Source organism: Lagenorhynchus albirostris, chromosome 9, assembly GCF_949774975.1.
Source record: "Lagenorhynchus albirostris chromosome 9, mLagAlb1.1, whole genome shotgun sequence".
NCBI lineage: Eukaryota > Metazoa > Chordata > Mammalia > Artiodactyla > Delphinidae > Lagenorhynchus > Lagenorhynchus albirostris.
Window position 1 is genome coordinate 25,529,013 of NC_083103.1, and position 14,153 is coordinate 25,543,165.

At 39.8% G+C, this 14,153-nt stretch overlaps 1 protein-coding gene across 1 annotated transcript in view; it reads left to right on the forward strand.

The window, feature by feature from the left end:
• CCDC73 (coiled-coil domain containing 73) overlaps positions 1–14,153 on the forward strand; it is a 104,856-nt gene that overhangs the window by 66,324 nt on the left and 24,379 nt on the right. The gene's annotated exons all lie outside the window — the stretch shown is intronic.

Sequence of the window (14,153 nt, forward strand, 5' to 3'; positions counted from 1 at the left end):
GCTTCATGGGAATGTAACCAGTACAGTTGCATAAAGCCCACAGGAGCCTTGAGTTCAGGTTTAATATTCTGTGGTCACTGTCTTAACATTTTTTAAAATTAATTAATTTATTTTTGGCTGTGTTGGGTCTTCATTTCTGTGCGAGGGCTTTCTCTAGTTGCGGCGAGCAGGGGCCACTCTTCATCGCGGTGCGCGGGCCTGTCACTGTCGCGGCCTCTCTTGTTGCGGAGCACAAGCTCCAGACGCGCAGGCTCACTAGTTGTGGCTCACAGGCCTAGTTGCTCCGTGGCAAGTGGGATCTTCCCAGACTAGGGCTCGAACCCATGTCCCCAGCATTGGCTGGCAGATTCTCAACCACTGCGCCACCAGGGAAGCCCCGTCTTAACATTTTTTTTAAATTTTATTTATTTATTTAATTTATTTTTGGCTGCGTTGGGTCTTCGTTGCTGTGCGCAGGCTTTCTCTAGTTGCGGCGAGCAGGGGCTACTCTTCATTGCGGTGCACCGGCTTCTCATTGTAGTGGCTTCTCTTGTTGCAGAGCACGGGCTCTAGGCATGGGCTACAGTAGTTGTGGCTCGTGGGCTCTAGAGCGCAGGCTCAGTAGTTGTGGCCCACAGGCTTAGTTGCTCCACAGCATGTGGGATCTTCCCGGACCCAGGCTCAAACCCATGTCCCCTGCATCAGCAGGCAGATTCTTAACCACTGCGCCACCAGGGAAGCCCCATTTTTAATTTTTATATTTGAATATATGTTTTGTAAATTAAGTCTGATGAGAAAATGGAGCATGCACTGGGGCTTGAAGCCTCAGCTCCAGCGTTCTCCTGCCCCCTACTGCCTACCAGGAACCATTCTTGGCTTCGGGCTCTTCTACCCTTTGCTTAGAAGAACACAGCCTTAGCCTCCCTGCTCCTGTCTTGCCACTGCTGTGAATCGACTGGGTCACATTGGTGGGTAGAGGCTTGTGTTCTCTTGTTGCCCTTTAACACAGGTGGAGGCCTAGATGTAGCAGGGAGGGTCTGAGCTGAGTACATGTGCCCTGAAGCATCCTCTGTCCCAGGTTGGCAATGCCCCGGCACATTAGGTAGGTGCCTTGGCAGGGAGTGAGTCACCAGTCCAGGTACTGAGTTGCATCCCTGCTTGGCAGTTGCAGTCCTTTAGAGGTTACCCACCTACCATAGGTTGAGGCAGAGGAACCATGGGATGGAGAGACTGACTTCACCAACTTCAGCCAGGACATAATACATAGGTCTAGCAGCTTGCAGGAGGTAGAACCCAGTGCTGAGTTGTGTGGTGAGGCCCTTAGGCATCTGTGAGGGTCTGCCTTTGGCCTGTGAATATCCCAGGGGACCATAGCATTAAGTAGAAAATAAAAAACACCATGGTAGGTGGAAAGGAAGGAAAAAAGAGAGGGGGAGAGAGAGAAAGAGAGAAGGAGGGAGGAACCACAAAGAAAATAAAAAGTTTTGTACCTAAGTGTCTTTAATTTCTGGCACCTGGCCCCAGAAATTATGCTGAGTCCATCATCATTGAATGAAACCAAACTTAACCTGAACAATGAAACACTTATCTTCTTACCATTGATGTTCTATGACTAGTCATGTAAAGAGAGGTTTGCCTTCCTCTTTTCTTTTGCCTGCCCCCAGTACTAGGGAGAGGGAAAACGTATACTAGAGCCAAATCTCTCCCTTCTTTTAACGCTTTCATCTACTCCAATAAAAGATTAGTTTAAAAAATTTTCTCTTAAAGTCCAGTTATCAGCAAGTATCTCCCCCCCTCACCTCTTCTACCCACCCTATAGATGCATAACTGGGACTGTTTCTCTAAGGTGTTGAACCTTCTCTCAAGAAACATATGATATAATTTATCCAAATTGTTGATGAGTAACAGTTATCAGGATTGTCTGATAACTTTCAATCCATTTAAAGGAGTTGATGCGTAGATTTTTAGGATGATCAAAATGTTAGAGATTAGCCAGTCCAACCATTTCATTTTGTGATGAAATAGAGATCCACTAAATGTAAGCAGTGTACTTCAAGGCCCTATAATTAGTGGCAAAACCAGAATTAAATCTTTGTCTTGATTCTACTTCAGCACTATTTCTACAACATTACATTGTTAAGATATTTTTTCCTAGATCTGTGAGAACTGCCATTCTTGTTACATCAGTTATACAAAGACTGCAACTTTCAAATTGCCCTTCATCGGCTCTAAATCCAATGTTTATGTATTGTTGAATTCTACAGGGCCTACAGTAGTCATAAATATATGTAGTCATGTGTTTCTTTGAGTTAGTGATGAAGGTAACTGTGGTTCCAGGATCTTTTAACTATAACTGCCAGTATTTTAGATAATCCAAATGCCTCTCTCTTTTACCAGCCCCATTATTGCCTGAGCCTTGACAGTACATGGAGAAACTAGATTTCATATAGTAAAATTTCAAACGAAGTATTGGCAAGAACAGGTTAGAATTGTCCTCTTTTTAACAGATAAGGGCATTAAAAAATAAACAATACCATCTATCATCACTTTCATTTTATAAAAGATAACTTTTTAACACCAAAAGTATATTAAGGATGTAATATCAGATAAAGGACAGTCCTTTACAAGAGAACACACTTGATGACTTTATATTGACATTTTTTGCCATGGACTAGTGAGATTTTTGTCATGGATCAGTACTTGTTTACAGACTGGTGTTGGAGAATCACTGATATATAGTATAACAAAATATTAATGTTTAACTGTTGCTGAGGATTATGCTGCATAGATATCTCAAGTGTTTTCCCGAGGAGCATTCTAATTCCACCTGTACTAAAAGGGATCATTACTCTTCATAATGGCCTACTGTTTTTCAGTGCTCTGCAATCATGCTATCATCTGTCTTACTTTTTTTTAAGTACAATTTAGAGCATAGAGACCTAAATTCTCATGATAGAGAATATTTTCTACTATGATTTAATCATAGTTTAGTCCAGATAAAAGTATAGTTATGCTGCTATTATCATAGTGTTAGGAAGAATAATTTATTTAGTTAGTTTGCTCCTATAGTCATAATGTTAACATAGTATTAACCAGAATAATTTACTTAGTTTTTGGTATATTAAAGCCTTAACAGGTGGTTTATTTTGATTTTCCACAATATACATTTTTTCAAAGAGGGTTTTCAGACTTATTAATCCAGATGCAAATAATAGCAAATAACTTCCTGGTAGACTGTAAATTCCATAAAAAGAGTAACATTTTCACTAATAAGAGCCCAAAAGAGTATCTGCCACATAGTAGGAGCTCATTAAATCTTATTAAATTAATGAATGATTATCAATGAGTAAATTCAGACTCTTTGCAAGTTCAAATATTGCTAGGTCAGGGCTTCTGGTTAAACATATCAGATTGAACCTATACATTCCCTTCTATTTCCTTCTGAAACTGCAATAAATGATATTAATAAATCCACAAGGATGAGGAAATAGGGAGAAGAAACGATAAAAATTAAGTTTTAAAAGTGGGAACCATATGGAAAATTAGTAATTTACTTAGCAAATGAGAGAAAGTAGAAACCCAAGTTGAAGATACAGAAATAATCGGGAATTGCAAGCATCATGTGCCTCTAGAAGTAAGGTGCTCAACTGAAGCCAAAAACTAGAAGGTCTATATAGGAAGCTGTTGCATATCCAGATTCTTTCCCCTACCCTGCACAAATAGGCACTCCCTGTCTTCTGTTTGGCAGAAGATTGGAGAATTACTTTGGAGAGTTTGAGGAGCAACTGAGGTTTGGGAGATTCAGTAGTGTGCTAGAGGCAACTGGTACCAGGGAGAGCTAGTTGTTAGAGCTGTTGTCATTTTGTAAGTTGGTTCAAATGAGTGGTAGCTTGAGTTGACCATGGTGGGGTTTTTAACACTAATGAAATTGGCAAGTGCTGCAAATCAGGCTTTTTTTTTTTTTTTGAGACCCTATTTACCAGCACAGTACTAAGAGTATTGTATTGAAAATAGTTTGGGAAGTCTAAATACTGAATTCTGAAACCTCCCAGCCTAGTCCTTAAGAGGACAGTTAGCCTTGTAACATCCAGGCAGCAGAATGGAAGATTCCATTATGGGGCAACTAACCTGCTCAAGAGAAGAGACTATAGCTGCTGCAGTTAAGCTCTCCCGATGAAACAACTCAGCCAGATCAGTGCACAGTGAAGCCCACCATTATAGTGACAAAATTTTGTAGTTGACAAAGCTTTCAGCCAGCTTTTTAATATTTCATTGTTAAATATGAACAAGCAGTTAAGGATCACTGGATATTTGAAGAAAGTCTCCAGTGTGAAAAACAAACAAAACAAACAGGGTAATGAAAAAAAACTTGGAGAAGCTAAGAAAATATACTCAGTTAAGAGAAATATATTTATTAATCCACAAAACAGTAATTGAGTCTAAAAAAAGAAACATTCCTAGAATAAAAGAGAACCCTTAAAATAAACGTATTAGTAGACATGAAAAAGTACAATGGAAAAGTTGGAAGATAATATCGAGATGATCTGAGAAAGTAGAACCAAAAGACAAGAAGATGAAAAACAGGAAAGGAAGAAAATGAGGGGTCAGTTCAAGAGGTCTGGTGAGTTTCAGAGAGAACAGAGAAGATGGAAGGAGAGCAAGTGACCAAAGAAATAATGCAGGAAAGTAACCCAGAACTGAAGGATCTGAGTTTGTTTTGCCTAACACCAGTGCATATCATTACGAAATTTCATACTACACTTAGAGAGAAGATTATAAAACTCTCGGTGGGAGAAAAAAAAGTAGGTCACATAGGAAGGATCCAAAATGAGAATGGCAACATAATGACTTCAGACTTTTCATTGGCAGCACTGGAGGTAGAAGATAATAGAACCATGCCTTCAGAGGTTCCAAAGCAGAATTGTATGGTATTTAGCCAAAGAAGTTGTTGAGTATTGGTAGAATAAACATATTTTCAGACAAGCAGGGTCTCAAAAAATGCCTCCTTTATCAAGAAGTAGTAGAAAGGTTGCTTTATCAAGACAAGGGAGTAAACCAAGAGGAAATCATGGGATCTAGGAAACAGGAGACCCATCACAGGAGAAAAAAGGAAATTTTCAGAGATTACCTGATCAGTGTAGCAGAATGAAAGAGCAATTGGTCCAAATTCTAAGGGAAGGATGGAATGTCTCCAAAACATGGAAACTGAGAAAAAACCTGGCAGTTTCTTTTAGATGGGGGTATAAGTAGGGACAGGAAATGATTGATATATATTAATATAATATACTTTTTAAGAACATAATGCTCTTGGTCATTTATTATTACTAGGATAAAGTCTGTGGTATACTCTCCCATGTCTCCTCTAAACTTTGATTTGTCCATCTTAAAATACAGTGTTATTAATATAAATACTGTAAATATTTATTACAATGTTAAAGTACTAAGCATCTATTAAATACATGCCATCGTAAATATTCAGAGACTGCCCTGTTATTATAATATGTACCTATAAATTAAGATGAAATCATGACATATAAAAATATTTGCATTGTCCTAAAGTAGAGGCAGTCAACATAGGTATTCATTGAGTGCTCTCAAAGTGCATAGTTCTTTATGAGCTAGAGGAGAATCTTCATGTTAAAATTGCAAAATGCTTTTTTTAGATGTTTCCATAATTTTGCATAATTATATCCTTGCATATTGATAATCTGTATAGTAATTGAGAACTCTAAATAGATGGAATACTATGAAGCCTTTATTTTATTTTATTTATTTATTTTTTTTGCTTTTATTACTTATCTTTATTTGAACAGAAATCTTAAATCTTCAGAGGCTCACAAGTCCACTGTCGACTGTAGTTTCCTCTAGCTTAGAGACTCTCCTTGGTGCTTTGACGTTGTGGGTTCTGCCTTCACGGGTGTGGTGAATCCATGGCTTAACCCCAGCTGCTTTCACTCATAACTGAGTGGTTAGCAAGACCTCATATGGCCCCATCCTGTCCACTTCACAGCCAACTGATGGTCATGTCCTTGCTCTTTCCAGCTTTTGAGGAGGATGAGGTGTTTGGGTTGAATAGGGTCCAGGGGTACTTCAGGTGGATAGGCAGACCTATTGGAAGCACACTTATAAACAGAGGTTGGTATAGTGGCTATAATTTTGACATAATTAGCAGTAGTAGGTCCTTTTAAAACATCACTGGATTCTTCTGCCTGAGTAGACACCTGGAAAAGCCTGCCACACAAAATTTCAAAGGGACTTAATTTAAGCTTGCTTCTGGAATCCACTCTAATCCATTACAGGGCAACTGGCAAGGCCTTATCCCAAGTGAAGTTAGTCTCAACATACTTTAGCATTGCTCTTTTTTTAAATGTATGATTCATTTTCTCACTTTTTCCTGTTGATTGTAGTCTCAGGATAAATGTAGTTTCTAATCAATACACAACGCTTTAGACACTTGTTGGGTTATGCTAGAGACAGCAGCCGGTCCATTGTCACTTTGAAGGGTGTTAGACGATCCAAATTAGGGAGTAATTTCCATAATGAGGGCTTTAACTACTTCAGAGATTTTTTTCTGTCCAGGTGGGATATGCTTTTACTCATCCCGAAAAAGGTACAAACACTAACACGGATTTAAAATTTCCTGGGGCTCTGGGAATTTGAGTAAAGTCTATTTTCCATTCCTCAGTGGAGCAAGTTCCTCTATGTTGAGTTCCCATTTGAGGGGACCTGTCATGCAATTCTGAGTGACTCGCTGGATGACCTTTTGCAGAATAGCCCCCATTGTTGTTATTATTTTTTAACATCTTTATTGGAATATAATTGCTTTACAATGGTTTGTTAGTTTCTGCTGTATAACAAGGTGAATCAGCTATACATATACATATATCCTCGTATCTCCTCCCTCTTGCATCTGCCTACCACCCTCCCTATCGCACCCCTTTAGGTGGACACAAAGCACCAAGCTGATTTCCCTGTGCTATGTGGCTACTTACCACTAGCTATCTATTTTACATTTGGTAGTATATATAAGTCTGTGCCACTCTCTCACTTCGTCCCTGCTTACCCTTCTGCCTCCCTGTGTCCTCAAGTCCATTCTCTACGTCTGCATCTTTATTCCTGTCCTGTCCCTAGGTTCTTCAGAACTGACTCACTTAACTCTGACTCACTTAACTCTGTATGACAGACTCTAGGTCCGTCCACCTCACTACAAATAACTCAATTCTGTTTCTTTTTATGGCTGAGTAATATTCCATTGTATATATGTGCCACATCTTCTTTATCCATTCATCTATCGATGGATGCTTAGGTTACTTCCACGTCCTGGTTATTGTAAACAGAACTGCAATGAACATTTTGGTACATGACTCTTTTTGAATTACGGTTTTCTCAGGGTGTATGCCCAGTAGTGGGATTGCTGGGTCATATGGTAGTTCTATTTGTAGTTTTTTAAGGAACCTCCGTACTGTTCTCCATAGTAGCTGTATCAATTTACATTCCCACCAACAGTGCAAGAGGGTTCCCTTTTCTCCACAACGTCTCCAGCATTTATTGTTTGTAGATTTTTGGATGACGGCCATTCTGACTGGTGTGAGGTGACACCTCAATGTAGTTTTGATTTGCATTTCTCTAATCATTAGTGATGTCGAGCATTCTTTCATGTGTTTGTTGGCAATCTGTATATCTTCTTTGGAGAAATGTCTGTTTAGGTCTTCTGCCCATTTTTGGATTGTGTTGTTTGTTTTTTTGATATTGAGCTGCATGAGCTGCTTGTAAATTTTGGAGATTAATCCTTGGTCAGTTTCTTCATTTGCAAATATTTTCTCCCATTCTGAGGGCTGTCTTTTTGTCTTGTTTATGCTTTCCTTTGCTGTGCAAAAGCTTTTAAGTTTCATTAAATCTCATCTGTTTATTTTTGTTTTCATTTCCATTTCTCTTGGAGGTGGGTCAAAAAGGATGATTTATGGCATAGAGTTTTCTGCCTATGTTTTCCTCTAAGAGTTTTATAGTGTCTGGCCTTTCATTTAGGTCTTTAATCCATTTGGAGTTCATTTTTGTGTATGGTGTTAGGGAGTGTTCTAATTTCATTCTTTTACATGCAGCTGTCCAGTTTTCCCAGCACCACTTACTGAAGAGGCTGTCTTTTCTCCATTGTATATTCTTGCCTCCTTTATCAAAGTTAAGGTGACCATATGTGCGTGTGTTTATCTCTGGGCTTTCTATCCTGTTCCATTGATCTATATTTCTGTTTTGTGCCAGTGCCATACTGTCTTGATTACTGTAGCTCTGTATGATAGTCTGAAGTCATGGAGCATGATTCCTCCAGCTCCATTTTTCTTTCTCAAGATTGCTTTGGCTGCTTGGGGTCTTTTGTATTTCCATACAAATAATGAAATTTTTGGTTCTAGTTCTGTGAAAAATGCCATTGGTAGTTTGATAGGGATTGCACTGAATCTGCAGATTCCTTTGGGTAGTATAGTCATTTTCACAATGTTGATTCTTCCAATCCAAGAACATGGTATATCTCTCCATCTATTTGTATCATCTTTAATTTCTTTCATCAGTGTCTTATAGTTTTCTGCATACAAGTCTTTTGTCTCCTTAGGTAGGTTTATTCCTAGGTATTTTATTCTTTTTGTTGCAGTGGCAAATGGGAGTGTTTCCTTAATTTCTGTTTCAGATTTTTCATCATTAGTGTATAGGAATGCAAGAGATTTCTGTGCATTAATTTTGTATCCTGCTACTTTACCAAATTCATTGATTAGCTCTAGTAGTTTTCTAGTAGCATCTTTAGGATTCTCTACGTATAGTATCATGTAATTTGCAAACAGTGACAGCTTTACTTCTTTCCGATTTGGATTCCTTTTATTTCTTTTTCTTCTCTGATTGCTGTGGGTAGACTTCCAAAACTATGTTGAATAATAGTGGTGAGAGTGGACAACCTTGTCTTGTGCCTGATCTTAGAGGAAATGGTTTCAGTTTTTCACCATTGAGAACGTTGTTGGCTGTGGGTTTGTCATATATGGCCTTTATTATGTTGAGGTAAGTTCCCTCTATGCCTACTTTCTGGAGGGTTTGTATCATAAATGGGTGTTGAATTTTGTCGAAAGCTTTTTCTGCATCTATTGAAATGATCATATGGTTTTTCTCCTTCAATTTGTTAATATGGTTTATCACATTGATTGATTTGCGTATACTGAAGAATCCTTGCATTCCTGGGATAAACCCCACTTGATCATGGTGTATGATCCTTTTAATGTGCTTTGGGATTCTGTTTGCTAGTATTTTGTTGAGGATTTTTGCGTCTATGTTCATCAGTGATATTGGCCTGTAGTTTTCTTTTTTTTGTGACATCTTTTTCTGGTTTTGGTATCAAGGTGATGGTGGCCTCATAGAATGAGTTTGGGAGTGTTCCTCCCTCTGCTGTATTTTGGAAGAGTTTGAGAAGGATAGGTGTTAGCTCTTCTCTAAATGTTTGATAGAATTCACTTGTGAAGTCATCTATTCCTGAGCTTTTGTTTGTTGGAAGATTTTTAATTACAGTCTCAATTTCAGTGCTTGTGATTGGTCTGTTTATATTTTCTATTTCTTCCTGGTTCAGTCTCGGGAGGTTGTGCTTTTCTAAGAATTTGTCCATTTCTTCCAGATTGTCCATTTTACTGGCATATAGTTGCTTGTAGTAATCTCTCATGATCCTTTGTATTTTTGCAGTGTCGGTTGTTACTTCCCCTTTTTCGTTTCTAATTCTATTGATTTGAGTCTTCTCCCTCTTTTTCTTGATGAGTCTGGCTAATGGTTTATCAATTTTGTTTATCTTCTCAAAGAACCAGCTTTTAGTTATATTGATCTTTGCTATCATTTCCTTCATTTCTGTTTCATTTATTTCTGATCTGATCTTTATGATTTCTTTCCTTCTGCTAACTTTGGGGTTTTTGGGTTCTTCTTTGACTAATTGCTTTAGATGTAAGGTTGGTTGTTTATTTGAGATGTTTCTTGTTTCTTGAGGTAGGGTTGTGTTGCTATCAGCTTCCCTCCTAGAACTGCTTTTTCTGCATCCCATAGGTTTTGGGTTGTCATGTTTTCATTGTCATTTGTTTCTAGGCATTTTTTGATTTCCTCTTTAATTTCTTCAGTGATCTCTCGGTTATTTAGTAGTGTGTTTATATTTTTTACAGATTTTTTTCCTGTAATTCATATCTAGTCTCATAGCATTATGATCAGAAAAGATACTTGGTATGATTTCAATTTTCTTAAATTTACCAAGGCTTGATTTGTGGCCCAAGATGTGATCTATCCTGGAGAATATTCCACGAGCACTTGAGAAGAAAGTGTATTCTGTTGTTTTTGGATGGACTGTCCTATAAATATCAGTTAAGTCCATCTTGTTTAATGTATCATTTAAAGCTTGTGTTTCCTTATTTATTTTCATTTTGAATGATCTGTCCATTGGTGAAAGTGGGGTGTTAAAGTCCCCTACTATTATTGTGTTAGTGTCGATTTCCCCTTTTATGGCTGTTAACATTTGCCTTATGTATTGAGGTGCTCCTATGTTGGGTGCGTAAATATTTACAATTGTTATATCTTCTTCTTGGATTGGTCCCTTGATCATTATGTAGTGTCCTTCTTTGTCTCTTGTAATAGTCTTTATTTTAAAGTCCACTTTTTCTGATGAGAATTGCTACTCCAGCTTTCTTTCGATTTCCATTTCCAAGGAATATCTTTTTCCATCCCCTCATTTTCAGTCTGTATGTGTGCCTAGGTCTGAAGTGGGTTTCTTGTAGACAGCAGATATATGGGTCTTGTTTTTGTATCCATTCAGCCAGTCTATGTCTTTTGGTTGGAGCATTTAATCCATTTACATTTAAGGTAATTATTGATATGTATGTTCCTATTAGCATTTTCTGAATTGTTTTGGGTTTTTTATTGTAGGTCTTTTCCTTCTCTTATGTTTCCTGCCTAGAGAAGTTCCTTTAGCATTTTTGTAAAGCTGGTTTGGCAGTGCGGAATTCTGTTAGCTTTTGCTTGTCTGTAGAAGTTTTAATTTCTCTCATCAAAATTTCTCTTTAATTTCTCAAATCTGAATGAGATCCTTGCTGGGTAGAGTAATCTTGGTTGTAGGTTTTTCCCTTCATCACTTTAAATATGTCCTGCCACTCCTTTCTGGCTTGCAGAGTTTCTGCTGAAAGATCAGCTGTTAACCTTATGTGGATTCCCTTGTATGTTATTTGTTGCTTTTCCCTTGCTGCTTTTAATATTTTTTCTTTGTATTTAATTTTTGATAGTTTGATTAATATGTGTCTTGGCTTGTTTCTCCTTGGATTTATCCTGTATGGGACTCTCTATGCTTCCTGGACTTGATTGACTATTTCCTTTCCCATATTAGGGAAGTTTTCAACTATAATCTCTTCAAATATTTTCTCAGCCCCTTTTTTTTTTCTCTTCTTCTTCTGGGACCCCTATAATTTGATTGTTGGTACATTTAATGTTGTCCCAGAGGTCTCTGAGACTGTCCTCAGTTATTTTCATTCTTTTTTCTTTATTTTGCTCTGCGGTAGTTATTTCCACTATTTTATCTTGCAGGTCACTTATCTGTTCTTCTGCCTCAGTTATTCTGCTATTGATTCCTTCTAGAGAATTTTTAATTTCATTTATTGTGTTGTTCATCATTGTTTGTTTGCTCTTTTGTTCTTCTAGGTCCTTGTTAAACTTTTCCTGTGTTTTCTCCATTCTATATCCAAGATTTTGGGTCATCTTTACTATCATTACTCTGAATTCCTTTTCACATAGACTGCCTATTTCCTCTTCATTTGTTTGGTCTCGTGAGTGTTTACCTTGCTTCTTCATCTGCCATGTGTTTCTCTGTCTTCTCATTTTGCTTTACTTACTGTGGGGTCTCCATTTCGCAGGCTGCAGGTTCGTAGTTCCCATTGTTTTTGGTGTCTGCCCCCAGTGGGTATGGTTCATTCAGTGACTTGTGTAGGCTTCCTGGTGGAGGGTACTGACGCCTGTGTTCTTGTAGATGAAGCTGGATCTTGTCTTTCTGGTTGGCAGGACCGCATCTGGTGGTGTGTTTTGGGGTTTCTGTGAACTTATTATGATTTTATGCAGCCTCTCTGTAGCTTGCTGGTAGTTGAGTGGAGCTGGGTCTTAGCGTTGAGATGGAGATCTCTGGGAGAGTTTTCGCCATTGATATTATGTGGGGCCAGGAGGTCTCTGGTGGACCAGTGTCCTGAACTCGGCTTTCCCACCTCAGAGGCTCAGACCTGACACCCAGCTGGAGCACCAAGACCCTGTCAGCCACAGGGCTCAGAAGAAAAGGGAGGAAAAAAAAGAAAGATAGAAAATAATAATAAAATAAAGTTATTAAAATAAAAAAATTTAAAAAAATAAAAAAGTAATAAGGGGCTTCCCTGGTGGCGCAGTGGTTGAGAGTCTGCCTGCCAATGCAAGGGACACGGGTTTGTGCCCCGGTCCGGGAAGATCCCACATGCCGCGGAGCAGCTGGGCCCGTGACCTATGGCTGCTGAGCCTGCGCGTCCGGAGCCTGTGCTCTGCAACGGGAGAGGCCGCAACAGTGAGAGGCCTGTGTATCGCAAAAAAAAAAAAAAAGAAAAAAAAAGTAGTAAAAAAAAAAGAAAGAAAGAAGAGAGCAACCAAACCGAAAAACAAATCCACCAATGATAACAAGAGCTAGAAACTATACTAAAAAAAAGAAAACAAAGAAAAAAGACAGACAGAGCCCTAGGACATATGGTAAAAGCAAAGCTATACAGACAAAATCACACAAAGAAGCATACACGTACACACTTAGAAAAGGGAAAAAAATATATGTATATATATATAAAAGGAAGAGAGCAACCAGATCAATTAACAAATCTACCAATGATAATCTCTAAATACTAAACTAAGATAATCATAAACCAGAAACAAATTAGATGCAAAAAGCAAACCCCAAGTCTACAGTTCCTCCCATAGTCCACCAGTTCAATTTTGGGATGATTTGTTGTCTGTTCAGGTGTTCCTCAAATGCAGGGTACATCAAGTTGATTGTGGAGATTTAATCCGCTGCTCCTGAGGCTGCTGGGAGAACTTTCTCTTCTTTGTTCCCACAGCTCCTGGGGTTCAGCTTTGGATTTGGCCCCACCTCTGCGTGTGGGTCGCCTGAGGGCATCTCTTAGGGGGCTGTGGGTCCCTCAGGCCAGAGGGAGGGAGGGGTATGGAATACCAGGTGAGCCTGCCGCGGCAGAGCCCAGCGTGACATTGCAACAGCCTGAGGCGTGCCGTGTGTTCTCCCGGGCAAGTTGTCCCTGGATCACGGGACCCTAGCCGTAGTGGGCTGCACAGGCTCCCGGGACGGGAGGTGTGGAGAGTGACCTGTGCTCGCACACAGGCTTCTTGGTGGCTGCAGCAGCAGCCTTAGTGTTTCATGCCAGTCGCTGGTGTCTGTGCTGATAGCCGCGGCTCGTGCCCATCTCTGGAGCTCATTTAGGTGGTGCTCTGAATCCCCTCTCCTCGCGCACCCCAAAACAATGGTCTCTTGTCTCTTTGGCAGCTCCAGACTTTTTCCTGGACTCCCTCCCGGCTAGCTGTGGTGCACCAGCCCCCTTCAGGCTGTGGTCACTCAGCCAACCCCGGTCCTCTCCCTGGGGTCTGACCTCTGATCAGCTCCCAGCCCCCACCCGCCCCAGTGCGTCAGCAGACAAGCCTCTCAGGCTGGTGAGTGCTGGTCGGCACCGATCCTCAGTGTGGGAATCTCTCCACTTTGCCCTCCGCACCCCTGTTGCTGTGCTCTCCTCCGTGGCTCCGAATCTTCCCCACCACCCCGTCTCCTCCAGTGAAGGGGCTTCGTAGTGTGTGGAAACTTTTCCTCCTTCACAGCTCCCTCCCAGAGGTGCATGTCCCATCCCTATCCTTTAGTCTCTGTTTTTGTTTTTCTTTTGCCCTATCCAGGTACGTGGGGAGTTTCTCGCCTTTTGGGGAAGTCTGAGGTCTTCTGCCAGCATTCAGTAGGTGTTCTGTAGGAGCTGTTCTGTAGGTGTATTTTTGATGTATTTGTAGGGAGGAAGGTGATCTCCACGTCTTATTCCTCTGCCATCTTGAAAGTCCCCTAGGCCTATGAAGCCTTTAAAATGAGATAGATCTATATATAATGATATGGAAATTAAGCAAGATACATT